General features: G+C 45.0%; 1 protein-coding gene across 1 annotated transcript in view; it reads left to right on the forward strand.

The window, feature by feature from the left end:
* Positions 1-3,826: 3,826 nt before the first annotated feature.
* Positions 3,827-13,958, forward strand: part of EVA1A (eva-1 homolog A, regulator of programmed cell death) — a 77,108-nt gene continuing 66,976 nt past the window's right edge. Inside the window, exon 1 of the mRNA XM_075598490.1 lies at positions 3,827-4,279. The gene's annotated coding sequence lies outside the window, so the exon portion shown is untranslated. The remainder of the gene's footprint in view (positions 4,280-13,958) is intronic.

Below are 13,958 nucleotides of genomic sequence, written 5' to 3' on the forward strand. Positions count from 1 at the left end.
GTGTGTATTTGTTCTGCTGTGTCTTTGTGTTTGTACTGTAGTGTGTGTGTGTGTGTCTTCTCTGGCAGTGCTGTGGGGGTGATAATGACAGGGAGGGGGTGAGAGGATGAAGGGTGGGGGGGGGGGTGCGAGAGGATGGAGGGAGGGGGGGGATGAGAAGATGAAGGGAGGGGGGGATGTGAAGATGAAGGGAGGGGGGGATGAGAAGATGAAGGGAGGGGGGGGTGAGAAGATGAAGGGAGGGTGGGTGAGAGGATGAAGGGAGGGGGTGGGGGTGAGCGGATGAAGGGAGGAGGGGGGGTGAGGATGAACGTAGAGGGGTGGTGAGAGGATGAAGGGAGGGGGGTGAGAGGATGAAGGGAGATGAGAGTGTGAGAGGACAATGGGGGTGAGAGGATAAGGGGAGAGAGAGGATGAGGAGGGAGCAGTTTGCTCGCCATGGGCCTGTATGACAGCAGGTCAGTTATTTATAAATGATCTGACCATTACGTCATTTGTTCTAAATGTCACTCCAAGCATGCATCAATTTGCACCAATTTGCACTATTTAATATTCTATTTCCTGAAAAACTCCCCGGAAGAGCGCTCCCTCCCAAGACCCCGTCCCAGATTTTCTACGAAACAGAATATAAAGTGGTGCAAATTGGTGAATTTTAGAAAAAATGACGTAACAGTCAGGTCATTTATAAATAACATTCTTCCTCACCAACAATTCTCGTCGCACCTTTCATCATTTTGTCCAATATTTTTGGACAAGCCACCTGGCAACCCTAGTAGCCATCGATATGCTACAGTATATATACCTGCCATAGAGGTATAACATCAATGGCATACAAGGGGGCATATACTCCCCGGGACACCTACCCCTAACTCTGCGGTGGGCAACTCCAGTCCTCAGGGACCACCAACAGGTCAGATTTTCAGGATATCCCTGCTTCAAAACAGATGGCTTAATCAATCCCTGCTTCAGCACAGGCAGCTCAATAAGTCCCTGATTCAGCACAGGAGGCTCAATCAGTGGCTCAGTCTGCAATATCCTGAAAATCTGACCTGTTAGTGGCCCTTGATGACTGAAGTTGCCCACCCCTGCCCTAATATCTCTTTGCCCTATGTAAATAGAAGAGAAGAGTGCTTCAGCATTTTATCACAATTTGTGGGCAAAAGAAACTGCCTCAGCTGCCTCTTCAGTGTACATAGAAAATTGCCCATTGTTGTGTATACGTAATGGTTTGCTAGCTGCTCCAGTGCTCTATGGGGCTTACTCAATAAGCCCTAAAAAGGCAGAAACCTTCCATTCAAGTCAGCGGGAGTTTTCAGCTGATCACCATGCGCTCGGTCACTTTGAACCTCATTGAATATACTGTCCCTTTCTGTGACAACATAGAGTTGTGTCAAATGTACACTGCTTGTCAATCAACTTTCTTATAGTGTATGTGACACAGATTGGTAGCCAAATAAGTGTATGCCACAATAGACCTGTAGGAAAATGTCGGACGCTTAGAAACGGAGCAATAAATGAAGACCAACACAAGCTGACAATGCTAAATAGTTGTAAAGTGCATTGATACACCGGTCGTGTCACTAAAGGATTAACGCTGTGGGGATCTCATTTAGAAGCACAGACCCATTGCGACTCCATCGCGGCAGACACTTGCTGGTTTGTCTGCGATGCTGAGGACAGTAAGTCTTGCTACAACTGTGCAGTAACAGTAAGAGAAGCAGAATGAACGTATTTTAGTATTTTAATGCATCATTTTGTAACTGACAACACAGAAATGCGCATCAGACTTTAATAAGGTTATATGTGCACACAGAATAAATATTCTCAACGACCTCAAATTCGTGTTCAGGGAAAGCTCTGTTCATTGGTAGCACACGGACTCTCGCAGTCTAAAGTAGAAAAGGAGTCAAAAATACGTTGCATTTTGACTTTTTTTAATCCCTTTTAGCTCTGGAGGTGCTGGGGTATATTGCAGTTGGCGCTCTGGCAGCAAAATATTTACTTTCAGTGACGTGTAATTTCTATTGTTTTTGTGTCAGGCATAAACTTATAGGGCACCATGTTAAATAGGCAATCCAAGCAGCCAAAAAAAACCATCATTTTTTTTAAAGTTAAACTTCTTTGGTGGCACTGCTACAGAAATTCTAATAGGGAAAAAAACTCAGAATGGGAACGGAAGTGAGTGACTGCGCATGTGCAGAATTGGCCTGCACAAGTAACCAACGCTGCTTGCACATGCGTACCAGTCATATTCACTGTCTATCATAGGGAAAATCGTGGGACTCTGCGCATGCGCAGATGGGTCTGTTTCTGGGTGCATGCGCATACACGGACGCCTGTAGTCCTGAACGCATACGCGGACGGCTAAGGGATTGCTGACATGTTCAGACGTGGTAATCACTTAGCGCATGTGCAGACGCGACTATTACTGAACGCATGCGCAGATGCGCCCCTCACTGTACTCGTCACGTGCATGCGTGGAAATGTCCGTCATCACGCGCAGGACAGGAGGCAGTCATCGCGTGCATGCGCGGAGGTGACAGTCATAATGCGCATGGGTGGAAACGGCAATGAACACGTGCAAGCTCAGAAGCAGAAAACGCCATGCACATACGCGCTAATGCCCAGCGCCACCTGCACATGCTCAGAAGGCAAATCCTGACACACACACATATACTCCATAAAGAGTTATCGGGATTAGTCAGGTCAGGCTGAACTATTAACCCATTGTCGACCCATCCAATAGCAAAACAAAAATGGGGTGTGTGCCACGCATGTGCGTTCTACGTTTAACTTCTTTGCGTGTTTTTACAAAAATTGTATTTTCATTTCTATGGATTTGATTGAATGAAATACTTTAGAGGGTGACAAATCGCAAAGAAGTTTCACTTACAACGCGCGTGCTAGGCACCCCAATTTTTTTTGTTTTAATATATGCCGTCTTTGATTAGCTTTGTTGAAAACTAAATACCTGAGCTGCTGATCGATTTGTTCTCCTGTGATCGATCAGCAAAATCCTGCTCCCCAGGGTTCACTAAATGGCCGCCTTTCAATTTCAAATCAATCCTTCCGTCAATGTAACTCAGCAGCTACAATGTATTCTTATATTACTTAGGTCATGTTATCTACAGTATTGTTACAGTTGCAGCTGAAACTGCTGGGAATATTGGCAGCAAATTACCACAAACAGGAAAGTGTTACAAAGATGTTGCACTGCTTGAGAGGTGGGGTAAAACCTGCTGTAGAAATCAAAGGATGCTCAGTATATTAAAACAAATGGCATTGAGTTGAATTATAAAATAGAAAAAGGTAGTAGTAAGTATTATCTAATACTACAGAACAGATATTTTTTTTTTTTTAATGAAGGATATTGCTTGGATTGCTCCTTTAAAACGGACAAGAAGCAAAAGGTGACACTGTATGCTCATATGCATATCATTTCCCAGAATCCCTAGCTGCAGTGGAAGCACTGTACGTATGCTATGAGATAATGGGGAGCGGCAGAGTTGCCGACCTGTCTGAGACACATGAATGTGCTCACAAGTGATATTTTTATTGTTTTTATACCATTTTTTTTTTTTTTTAAAGCGGAGGTAAAAAAAAAAAATCACTGGCTTTTTCTGCAGAACTGGTTGGCAGGAATGCGGGAGTCTGGTGAAGTCAGACAGAGCAGGGGTTTAGGACTGAAAAGGGGGTGTGTTCTATCTCATTAAAAAAAAAAGTCTCCCTGCCAATGAGTGATAACAGACCGAGTCCTGCGCTGGTTCTTTTTCTTTCAATGTTGTCAGCACCCACACATGGATTTTGAGGGAAGGGGGAGGAGGTGGTAGGGGTGGAGAGGGAGGAGAGAAGGAAAGTATTGTGAAGAGGTTGGAGGAAATGAGACAACCTTTTTTTTTCTTTCTTTCTTGGTCTCCCAGACTCCAGCCTTTTCAGCAAATGTTTCTGGTTATGTACTTAGTTCAACTGTGTGTCTGCGCAGGGAGCTGTAGGCAGTGGCTGCTGCTAGCACTGGTCTGATTGAATTGAGACTGCTGTGCCTGCTGAGTTTTTGTTTTCGGAGAGCAATGCTGTTGGAATAGCACACATCCTAATATATACTTCAAAAAACCTGGGCGCAAGAGTTCTCATTGTACCTGTGCAAGCGAGACGTGGTCTGTAGGAAAGAAGTGCACCTATTGTTGAAGAGCGAGGAGTTCGCTTTCCCTGCGTCTTCAACTTGCGCAGCCTCAAAGAAATACAGAATACAGTAGGAGGTGGTGATGCCGCGGTGCAACAGGTAAGAGAGGGACTTGGGACTTCATTGCTTATCGTTTCATTATGTTTTAAGTTGTATTTTCTGTTCTTGTCCTGACCCCCACTTTGTACTACGCTGCGGAATATGTTTGCGCCACACGGCCGAAATATAATAACGCAGAATCAGAAATGCGTTGGAATAACTACACGTGTTCAGTAATTTCAGGGTGGTAGTGAGAAAAGGGGTATGATGTAGGACCACTATTTAATTCTTTTTTTAACCCCTTTGCTAAGAGTAGGAACAGCAACACATTGCATAGCACGAAGGAGTCATATAAATACGTCTTTGCTTGAAAAACTAAAAAGTCTGGTCTTTTTGTGTAAATACGACTTAAAAAGTGTCTACTGAGCTTTGCCTCCTTGATTACAGGGCTAGCCTCCCCTTGAAAACGACTTATTTTACATCACTTTGAATGCTGCTTGTAGGATGCATTTAAACGTATATCTGTAAGCACATTTAAGAGCAATGTGTTGCATGTTCACTCCCATGGACCGTTAACTCTTTCACTGCTTTGCAGCCTCTATATAACGGTGGCATTATAATGGGGGTATCGGAACTTTGCTCTTATCTACCCACCAAGAAATGTTGAGGGGAGTATGCTGCTTGTGTCCTGCCCTTATTTTTGGACCAACAGCACCATTATGCTCTCAAGCGTTGGACAATGTCAGGTAACTTGTTTTCTGCTTGCTGACCAATGAATGAAATCTTGCTGGTATACAAAGAAGCAATGAATGAAAGTAGCACGAAGCTATAAAAGACCATGTCATATTGATCCTTGTTTTTTTTTTTTTATATATATATATGTCTTCATCCACTGATTTCCCATTGGTTTATGCAGCATTGAGTCTTATTACACTGCATCATTTTTAGCAAGATGTGGATTCCATTCTTCCATTGGCCCTGGAACTGGAGCTGTTGTGAGGTCCAAGGCTCTGGAATGCATTGTATTGATGTCCCTCCGTTGTCTGCTTTTCTCTCGCCTGTAATCGCACTGAGATCGCGATGTCAGGATTCTAGATGTGCGTACTTGCCGAGCTTCGCCACCGTTTTCGCTCGAACATTTCAACAAGTTCAAACATTCGCGCAAAAAAAAAAAATACCCTCCAACTTTTTGGCCCAAAAAGATTTGAAAATTGCGCTGAAACTTAATGAACTTCTAGCAAAATCGCTGCATTTCACCAGAGCTTTTTCTCTTGCAGAAACCATATTTTAGGCTTTGGAAATAAGTTTGTGTTTTTATAGGTGAACTGCGTGCAAAGTTTTAAAACTGTGTTTTGTTTGGAGGGGGAAAAGGCACATTTCCCAGGGTTTGCACATCTCTAGTGAAAGCGCCTGCACAAGCGACTGTATTCCTATTGCTGTAGTTGGTATATTGGAAGCTCATATAATACACTGAACATGGACAAATAATTTTTACAGATTGAATGCAAATCAGGTGGGAAAAAGTATGGCGTTATTTATTTATTTATTTTTGGTTAACTGACTTTGTGGAAGTGCACATTTCATGCAGATTTAATATTTTATGAGCGGTAACAGAGAATAGTAGAATATTCCAAGGATTTTGCAGACAATTAACTTTTTTTTTTTTTTATGTTTCACATTGATTATTACAACAACAGATAGAATTATGTGAATGTCGTCAATTGGGGTTTGTGAAAAAAAATTCCGAAACATTTGCAAACTTACACAGTGCTGGAAATTTCACCCATTGCGGCCAGACATTTTTTGCAAAAGTGGCAGCATACAACGGGACGTGTGACATTACATTTGGGTTCTTGTGGCCTGCACATTAACTTTCAAATCAGGGCAATTTTTTTGTTTGTGACTGTTTCATTTTTTTCACTAAAATAAAAGGGTCAAATTTCAGCAGGTTCGCTAACTTGGGTGAATATTTAGCTCATCTTTTAATGGTAGTCATAATATGTACAATGTAGCCTGTGGGGAGCACAATAAAAGCTAAGTATGGGTCTAGTGATAACAGACCGAGTCCTGCGCTGGTTCTTCCCAGTGCACATACTGGGAGGCGCAAGACTTTTCGGGGGGCGCGGTGTTTACAGTGGCCCCGCATTGACAGCGCGAGGCCTCTGTAAACTTACTTACCCGGCTCCAGTCACGCGTCTCTTTGACAACGCAGCGTCAAATGACGCCCGTTGACATAGAGACATGACGTTAAATGAAGTCGCGGGTCACGTGACGTCACATGACCCGCAGCGTTATTTGACGCAACATTAGAGGCGAGGGGGGGCGTGACCGAGGATGAGGGAAGGTAGGGGGGGGGGGCAGGGAGTTTGCGCACCGCTGATCTAGGGTATACAGTATTGTGCACTGATCGATGCATATTAGACGTACAGAAAAGTTTTGAAAGATACACTTTTTTTGCGATTTATACTCCCGCATGAGCCTAAAAATCTACGGCTTTCTTGCAGACTCCCAAGCCGAGGTCTCTCTCTTCTGGGCCATGTACTCGTGCTTTTCTTGTCTTTCATTTATGTCTAATAATGGTCAGGCGATGAGGTGGAATTTGCCTTACTTTCTACTTTACAGTACATCACGTGCGTTATAACCTTGTGGAGCTGTGGGGAAACTGGCTGCAATCCTCAGGACCGTTCATATCACTGGAGTGCACTCTGTCATTCATTTGTATTCACACCTCTAAATAATCTCGTTAGTAAATGGTGATTTAGTTCGGGAGTTGAGGATTTACAAGGCTTGCTGCATTTTGGAGACGAATGAGAAGGCTTCTCACTTTAAAAAAAAAAAGGCTTTTACGGTTACTTCTGTCTTTCTTCAACAACCAGACCAATGTTTTAATGGTAGCTAAACGAAATATATGTTCATACCATACAGATGAGCATTAAAGCTGCAGTTCAGTCTTTTTTTTTTTAATTAGTTTTTTTACTTCAATAGTTTCATGTTGGCAATCTCTAATTACCTAAAGAACTGCATAGCTGCCAGTCAATTCGTTCTCCGTCTATTGATCGGCAAAGTTTGGCGACATCTTTAAATATGGGGAATGTAAATCGTTGCTATAGGAACAAGCATGCTTGTTAAAATAGAATACAAGAAAATTGGTCTGTCGAAGTTGTTTTTTTTTAAACAGAAAATGCTAAAAGTATTTTTTCTTACTAAAGAACTGATTTATTAAATAAAACACACATGCAGGATATTGCCTGAACTGCAGCTTTAAGGAGTAGAGATGTGCAACGTTTTTGCGAACATTGATTCAGTGAAAATGCTTTATACTTTATGCTAAAAGTCAATAATAGTATTAACTGTATTTCACATGTGGTTTTCTTAAACTGGGACTCAAAGTGCTTCACACTTACAGTATAGCGTGCGTTACACAGCAATTGAGAATTTTTACAGATTAGATGAGTTTTCAATGTATGATTTTTGGTGCCTGAGGCACAGGGAGATAAAGTGACTTGCCCAAGGTCACTGGGAATTGAACCGGTTGCCCCTGCTTCAAACTCAGTGTTGTTGTTTACAAAGTCAGTGTTTTTACTCACTGCTTCTCCCAATGGGTGTTATTTGTTCAAATAATGTCATACATGTGATCAATCTTTAAGAATATACTTTTTTTTTTTAAACCACAGCAAAGCGAATCTCTGCAGGTTTGCACATCACTGCTTGGGAGTTGAGCTCCACAGTGGAGACTTATTAGCAATTCAGCTAATTCAAGCAAGTCAGCTTATTTATAAGTCAGCACCACCCTATCTATTCCCTATCTCCTATACACCAGGGGTGCACAAAGTGGGGCGCGCGGCTGTTACAGAGGCCCCCGCGCTTCCCCCGAAGGCATTCGAAACAAATGCCGGGGATTGCGTGACTTTACTTACTTTGCCTTCCAGCGACACGTCTCCAAGGGAACCCGGCGTCAAATGATGCCGTGTGGTCACGTGACATCACATGATCCCGCTACGTCATTTGACGCCAGAGCCGAGCAGGGGGGAGGGTGCGATCGGGGGGGGGGAGAGGACACAGAGGGACGCCAGGAGGAAACTATGTGCACCCTTGCCCTATCCCATACCACAGTGCCACTGGAGGAGAGACAATAACAGCCCATACTAAATGTTACTATGTTTACACCTACTAATCCAGATGCCATGGAGGAGTCTGCTTATTATTTACAAACATATGATGTGCCCGGCCCCTGTAGGGATATTCTGTAATCAAACCTAATTTCGCCGTTTGCTTCTCTGCATTGGATTTCTGCTCTATATTAGACTGCATAGACTGATTGCTGCAATCTGCCTGCAGTGAAGCTGGCTCACTTCCTTCCTCTAGGATCAGTGCACCTCTCCCTATCATGTTACATATCTCAGATCAGTAGGATTCCCTATTATCCTGATCCGGAGTTCTTTCATGCCACTCTTCTCAGGATCTCAAGCAATCATGTTTTAGTGCGGCAGTATTTGTGTGGGTGAAGTTTTTGCACGGTCTCTTGAAGCTTTTGAAGCAGTCACTTCTACACTAGTTAATTCCTTTGGAGATAAGGAAACTTCCTCCTGAAGGAGCTGTGACTAGCCTTTTGAAAGTCAAAAGCTGGAGGCATTTGCTTAGAAGTTTTCCTGTTCGTAAAGGTGCAGTTCAACTTGAACTAATGAGTGATATAATTAATTGGTTTTCAACCTTTTTTTGGTTAAAGAAGTGTATAATTATATTGTGAAATTCTGCAGAACCCCAACCCTCTCTAATAGCGCGTCTGAGATCAGATGCATTGTAAATTCTTCTGTATTTAGTACAATTTTCACATGACCTGAAAATTGCAGGGAACCCTTTAAGGATGCTCAGGGAATCCCTGTCGAAAAACAGTAGAATAAAGTAAAATGGACAAATATTTTTCAATAAATGTTTGAGAATTTTCCTGTCATTTTGAATTCCAACAGGCGATTTGAAAATGTGAGGGAGGGGAGGGGTGGTAAGATGATTGACCCATCACGTTTAGTACAGAAAACTGAGCCTTGATCTGGCTCCAGGTAACAGGGAGAGTTTCAGCCAATGCTGCTTTTAATCCTTTTTCCTTAATATGGAAAAAAATAGGGTTATAGATCCCAGAATGCCCTGGGAAAGAAGCAAAAGAAACATTTCTGCAGTGTTTTGTCCTCCCGGCTTTGTGGTCTGTCTGACCCAGCTAATGACAGCAAGAGAACACAATCGCACCCAGTCTGTTCTCCAAGGTCTGCATACTCTCGTTTGAAGCACTGCATCCTCTCAGAAGCCCCCCAGTTTCCGCACCGCTGTAGTACCCCACCAAAACAATCACAGTTCTTCACATCCATTTTCTATCGAATGACCAATTAGGAAAGGAGAAGTAATAAGGGAGAGACGTGCAAAAAAAATAAATATCTAAACATAATCAACCACCTAGTGTAAAACCCATGAAACACAATGTGGGGTAGGGGAGGCATGGGGTTAATGACACCAATGAAAAGTGAGACCTGTGTTTGAGATTCTTATCAACTACTTGTGATTTTCTTAATCTCCTGGGGGAACAAAGTTGGACTGTAAACCCCTAAGGTCAGAGATTTATTTAGCCTGTAGCTTCTGCTATGTAAGCTGCCATCGCTGTATAAAAGTACATTGGTGAGCGCAGGAGTTTTTCAAGCTAAACCCACTCATAATTGAGTGTACGCTTCTCGGGGCCGGGACCTCCTTATGTTTTAAGTTGTACAGGCAGTCCTCGTTTTACAACGCTTCGCTTTACAACGAATGGCTTATCCAACGCTATGCAATGCAAACCTATGTTCATTTTTACAACGCCAAAACGGCTTATCCAACGCTCTTACGACGCTTTGCAACGTTGTTTATGTGTATGTGTGTATATATATATACATACACATAAACAACGTTGCAAAGCATCGTAAGAGCATATATATAATATTATATTATACTATATAATATTATATTAGACTATATAATATTATATTAGACTATATAATATATTATTTATTATGTTATATTATATATATAATACAGTATAGACACTATATAATTTATGTGTGTGCTGCATATCTTATTGCCTGCGTAAAATATTCTGTGTATTTTAGCATTAAAAATGCCTTCAGGAACCGAACCTTTCATTTAAACAGTGTTCCTATGGGAAAACGTGTTTCGCTTTACAACGTTTCGCTATCCAACACCATTTAAGCGAGTAACGCATTGTGTCGGATAATCGAGGACTGCCTGTATGTATCTTTTTTTTTTTATCTTGCACTTACGCCCGCAATGTATAGAATATGTTGGCGTCGTGTAAATAATAGATACTAAGACTACATGCCTGTGTCGTACCACGAGCCTCTGAACTTCTCCACGCTTGCAGAGCTGCTACTGGTGCGTGACGGCACATGCAGAAGCCAACAATGTCATGGTGCTCACTCAACACCTGTCCACAACTCTGCCTCGAAGCTTGCAAACCATTCATATCGCTTACATTTTGCTACTTCCTTTTTCTTATGTTTCATTAAACATGCTGAGCCCCTAAACCTGTTTCTGAGAGGAGGCGCAGGAAATCGCAGCGCTTCAAACGTGAGTATGCAGACCTCGGAGAACAGACTGGGTGCGATTGGGTTCTCTTGCTGTCATTAGCTGGGTCAGACAGACCACAAAGCCGGGAGGACAAAACTCTGCAGAAATGTTTCTCTTGCTTCTTTCCCAAGGCATTCTGGGATCTCTAACCCTATTTTTCCCATATTAAGGGGAAAGGATTAAAAGCAGCATTGGCTGAAACTCTCCCTGTTACCTGGAGCCAGATCAAGGCTCAGTTTTGTAAGGCATAGGCAAGAGTCATATACTGAGCATTGTCCTGTAGTGAGAGGGGTAAATACTTGGTTGTGGGTGCCCCAGGGGTTGGTCTAGGACATTTGGTCGCCGTCGTTTCGCCGCGACCAAGTGATCTCGCTGCAGGGACACCCGGCCGAGCCACTTTGCCGCCTATTTAAGTCCCAAACCTTAGCCCTTACCCTGAAACCCCGAATACTAACGCTACCTTCTACCCTAAAAACATTAACCCCTTGTCCTAAAACCCCTTACTCTAAAGTTAATCTCCTACCATAAAATGTACCTTCTCGTAGAAGGGGCCAGCAGTGCAGGATCCCTCTACCGAGCGGCTGCGGTGTAGGGTCCCTCTGTGGAGCGGCTGCTGTGCTGCGGGGCCCTTCTGCGGAGCGGCTGCTGTGCTGCGGGGCCCTTCTGCGGAGCGGCTGCTGTGCTGCGGGGCCCTTCTGTGGAGCGGCTGCGGTGTAGGGTCCCTCTGTGAAGCGGCTGATGTGCTGCGGGGCCCTTCTGTGGAGCAGCTGCGGTGTAGGGTCCCTCTGTGGAGCGGCTGCTGTGCTGCGGGGCCCTTCTGCGGAGTGGCTGCAGTGTAGGGTCCCTCTGTGGAGCGGCCGCGGTACAGAGTCCCTCTGTGAAGTGGCTGATGTGCTGCGGGGACCTTCTGTGGAGCGGCTGCGGTGTAGGGTCCCTCTGCGGAGCGGCTGCGGTGCAGGGTCCCTCTGTGGAGCGGCTGCAGTACAGGGTCCCTCTGTGGAGCGGCTGCAGTACAGGGTCCCTCTGTGGAGCGGCTGCCGTGCAGGGTCCCTCTGCGGAGCGGCTGCAGTGCAGGGTCCCTCTGCAGAGCGGCTGTGGTGCAGGGTCCCTCTGCAGAGCGGCTGTGGTGCAGGGTCCCTCTGCGGAGTGGCTGTGGTGCAGGGTCCCTCTGCAGAGCGGCTGCGGTACAGAGTCCCTCTGCAGAGCGGCTGTGGTGCAGGGTCCCTCTGCGGAGCGGCTGTGGTGCAGGGTCCCTCTGCGGAGATGCTGCGGTGCAGGGTCCCTCTGCCAAGCGGCTGCGGTGCAGGGTCCCTCTGCCAAGCGACTGCGGTGCAGGGTCCCTCTGCCAAGCGGCTGCAGTGCAGGGTCCCTCTGCCAAGCGGCTGCGGTGCAAGTTCCCTCTGCCAAGCGACTGCGGTACAGGGTCCCTCTGCAGAGCGGCTGCGGTGCAGGGTCCCTCTGCGGAGCGGCTGCGGTGCAGAGTCCCTCTGCCAAGCGACTGCGGTGCAAGTTCCCTCTGCCGTCAAACACCGGCGGTGACTTTGTCATGGCGAGACGGCCCAGCGGCCCTTGGTGCTGTCCCTATAAGAAACTGATCATAAGAAATAGCAGAGAAATGGGCACTGATCTTAAAAAAATGTATTTCATGTCACAAAATTACAGCGTTTCTACTGCTCCTCCAGCCCTTCGGACAAATTACAAAAAAATGGCTTTTATATGCTCCGGAAATAAGTGAATAAAATAAAGCTAAAAACAGCACAGGATTACCCCCCCCCCCCCCCCCCAGGACCATCAACAATAATCTTTTTATTCTAAATATCGCAACATATCCACCATCTCATTAATGATTCATTCATCTTCAGAAATAGCAGCAGAATAAAATCGTTGCCCACATTCTTCTTTGGGAGATCACCCAGATTTCCTGCAGAGGCAGTGAAAGATCGTACAGAATTATGTATCCCACATTGTGTGCAATGTAAAACCGTAGAAATAATATCAATGAGTCAAGGGTTCAAAGTATCAACGTGAGTTTATCTGCACCAAGGTACAAATGAGAGAGAGAATTCAAAATGAACTCATTCCTCTGAAAACATATTGCTTGGCATCAATGGTGGTGATGATAGTCTGTCTTCATATAGCCTGAGCCACACACCTTATCTCAATCTTCAGAACAATCATTAAAGAATCGATATGTTACCATGGGGTTGTCTAAGACGCCTGAACATTATCAGCTATTTCCCTTTCTAATATAGTGCTGATAGTGCACATACACAGCGTTGTACATAAACAGCGAGCCACCTGTGCTGAAGCAGGGATATCCTGAAAACCTGACCTGTTGGTGGCCCTTGAGGACTGCAGTTGCCAGCCCCTGCTGTGGAGTCTCATTATGCTGCCTGAGGCACAGGGACATAAAGTGGCCTGTCCAATGTCACAAGCAGAGTGGACACAGGGATTCCAACCACATTCACCCGCTTCAATGGCAGTGACTTTACCTTCTCCTGCACCCCCCTTTCCAGCTGCAATACTCACATTCAGGCTCTGTTTGCTCATAATGTTTCCTTAACAACCCCGGCACTGCCCGACGGGACGCAGAGCAGCCCCCTTGGCATTGAATTGGCTATAATGAGAGATTGACCCTTTTGAAGTAGGATTCGTTCAGTGAGAATGTAGGAACGGAAAGGGCCTGTGGTGGCGGTTGTCTCCCCGCGACCAATTCTCTGCCGGCGTTCAGCCACAGAGGGATCCGCAGCTGCTCCGTCGCTGGGCACTCAGCCGCCGGACGCTTCACCAAGGTATGTTAATTTAAGGGTTAATTTAGCCATTAGGGTAGGGGGTTATGGATAGGAGTTTTAGGATAAGGGGGGTAGGGTTTTAGGATAAGGGGAGTATAGTTTTAGGAAAAGGGCGGTAGGGTTTTAGGATAAGGGCTTAGGGTTTTAGGGTAAGGGGTTGAGGTTTTTAGGGTAAGGGGTTGAGGTTTTTAGGATAGGGGGTAGCATTAGTATTAAGGGGTTAAGATTAGAAATTTTTAGGGTAAGGTTAGCGACTTACTTCTGGGACAAGAGGTCCCTGCAGCAAGGTGCGTAGCGCATAATCGCTGTGGCGATTTGGTCGCGGCAAGTTGGCCACAACC

Source organism: Ascaphus truei, chromosome 4 (assembly GCF_040206685.1).
Source record: "Ascaphus truei isolate aAscTru1 chromosome 4, aAscTru1.hap1, whole genome shotgun sequence".
NCBI classification, from domain to species: domain Eukaryota; kingdom Metazoa; phylum Chordata; class Amphibia; order Anura; family Ascaphidae; genus Ascaphus; species Ascaphus truei.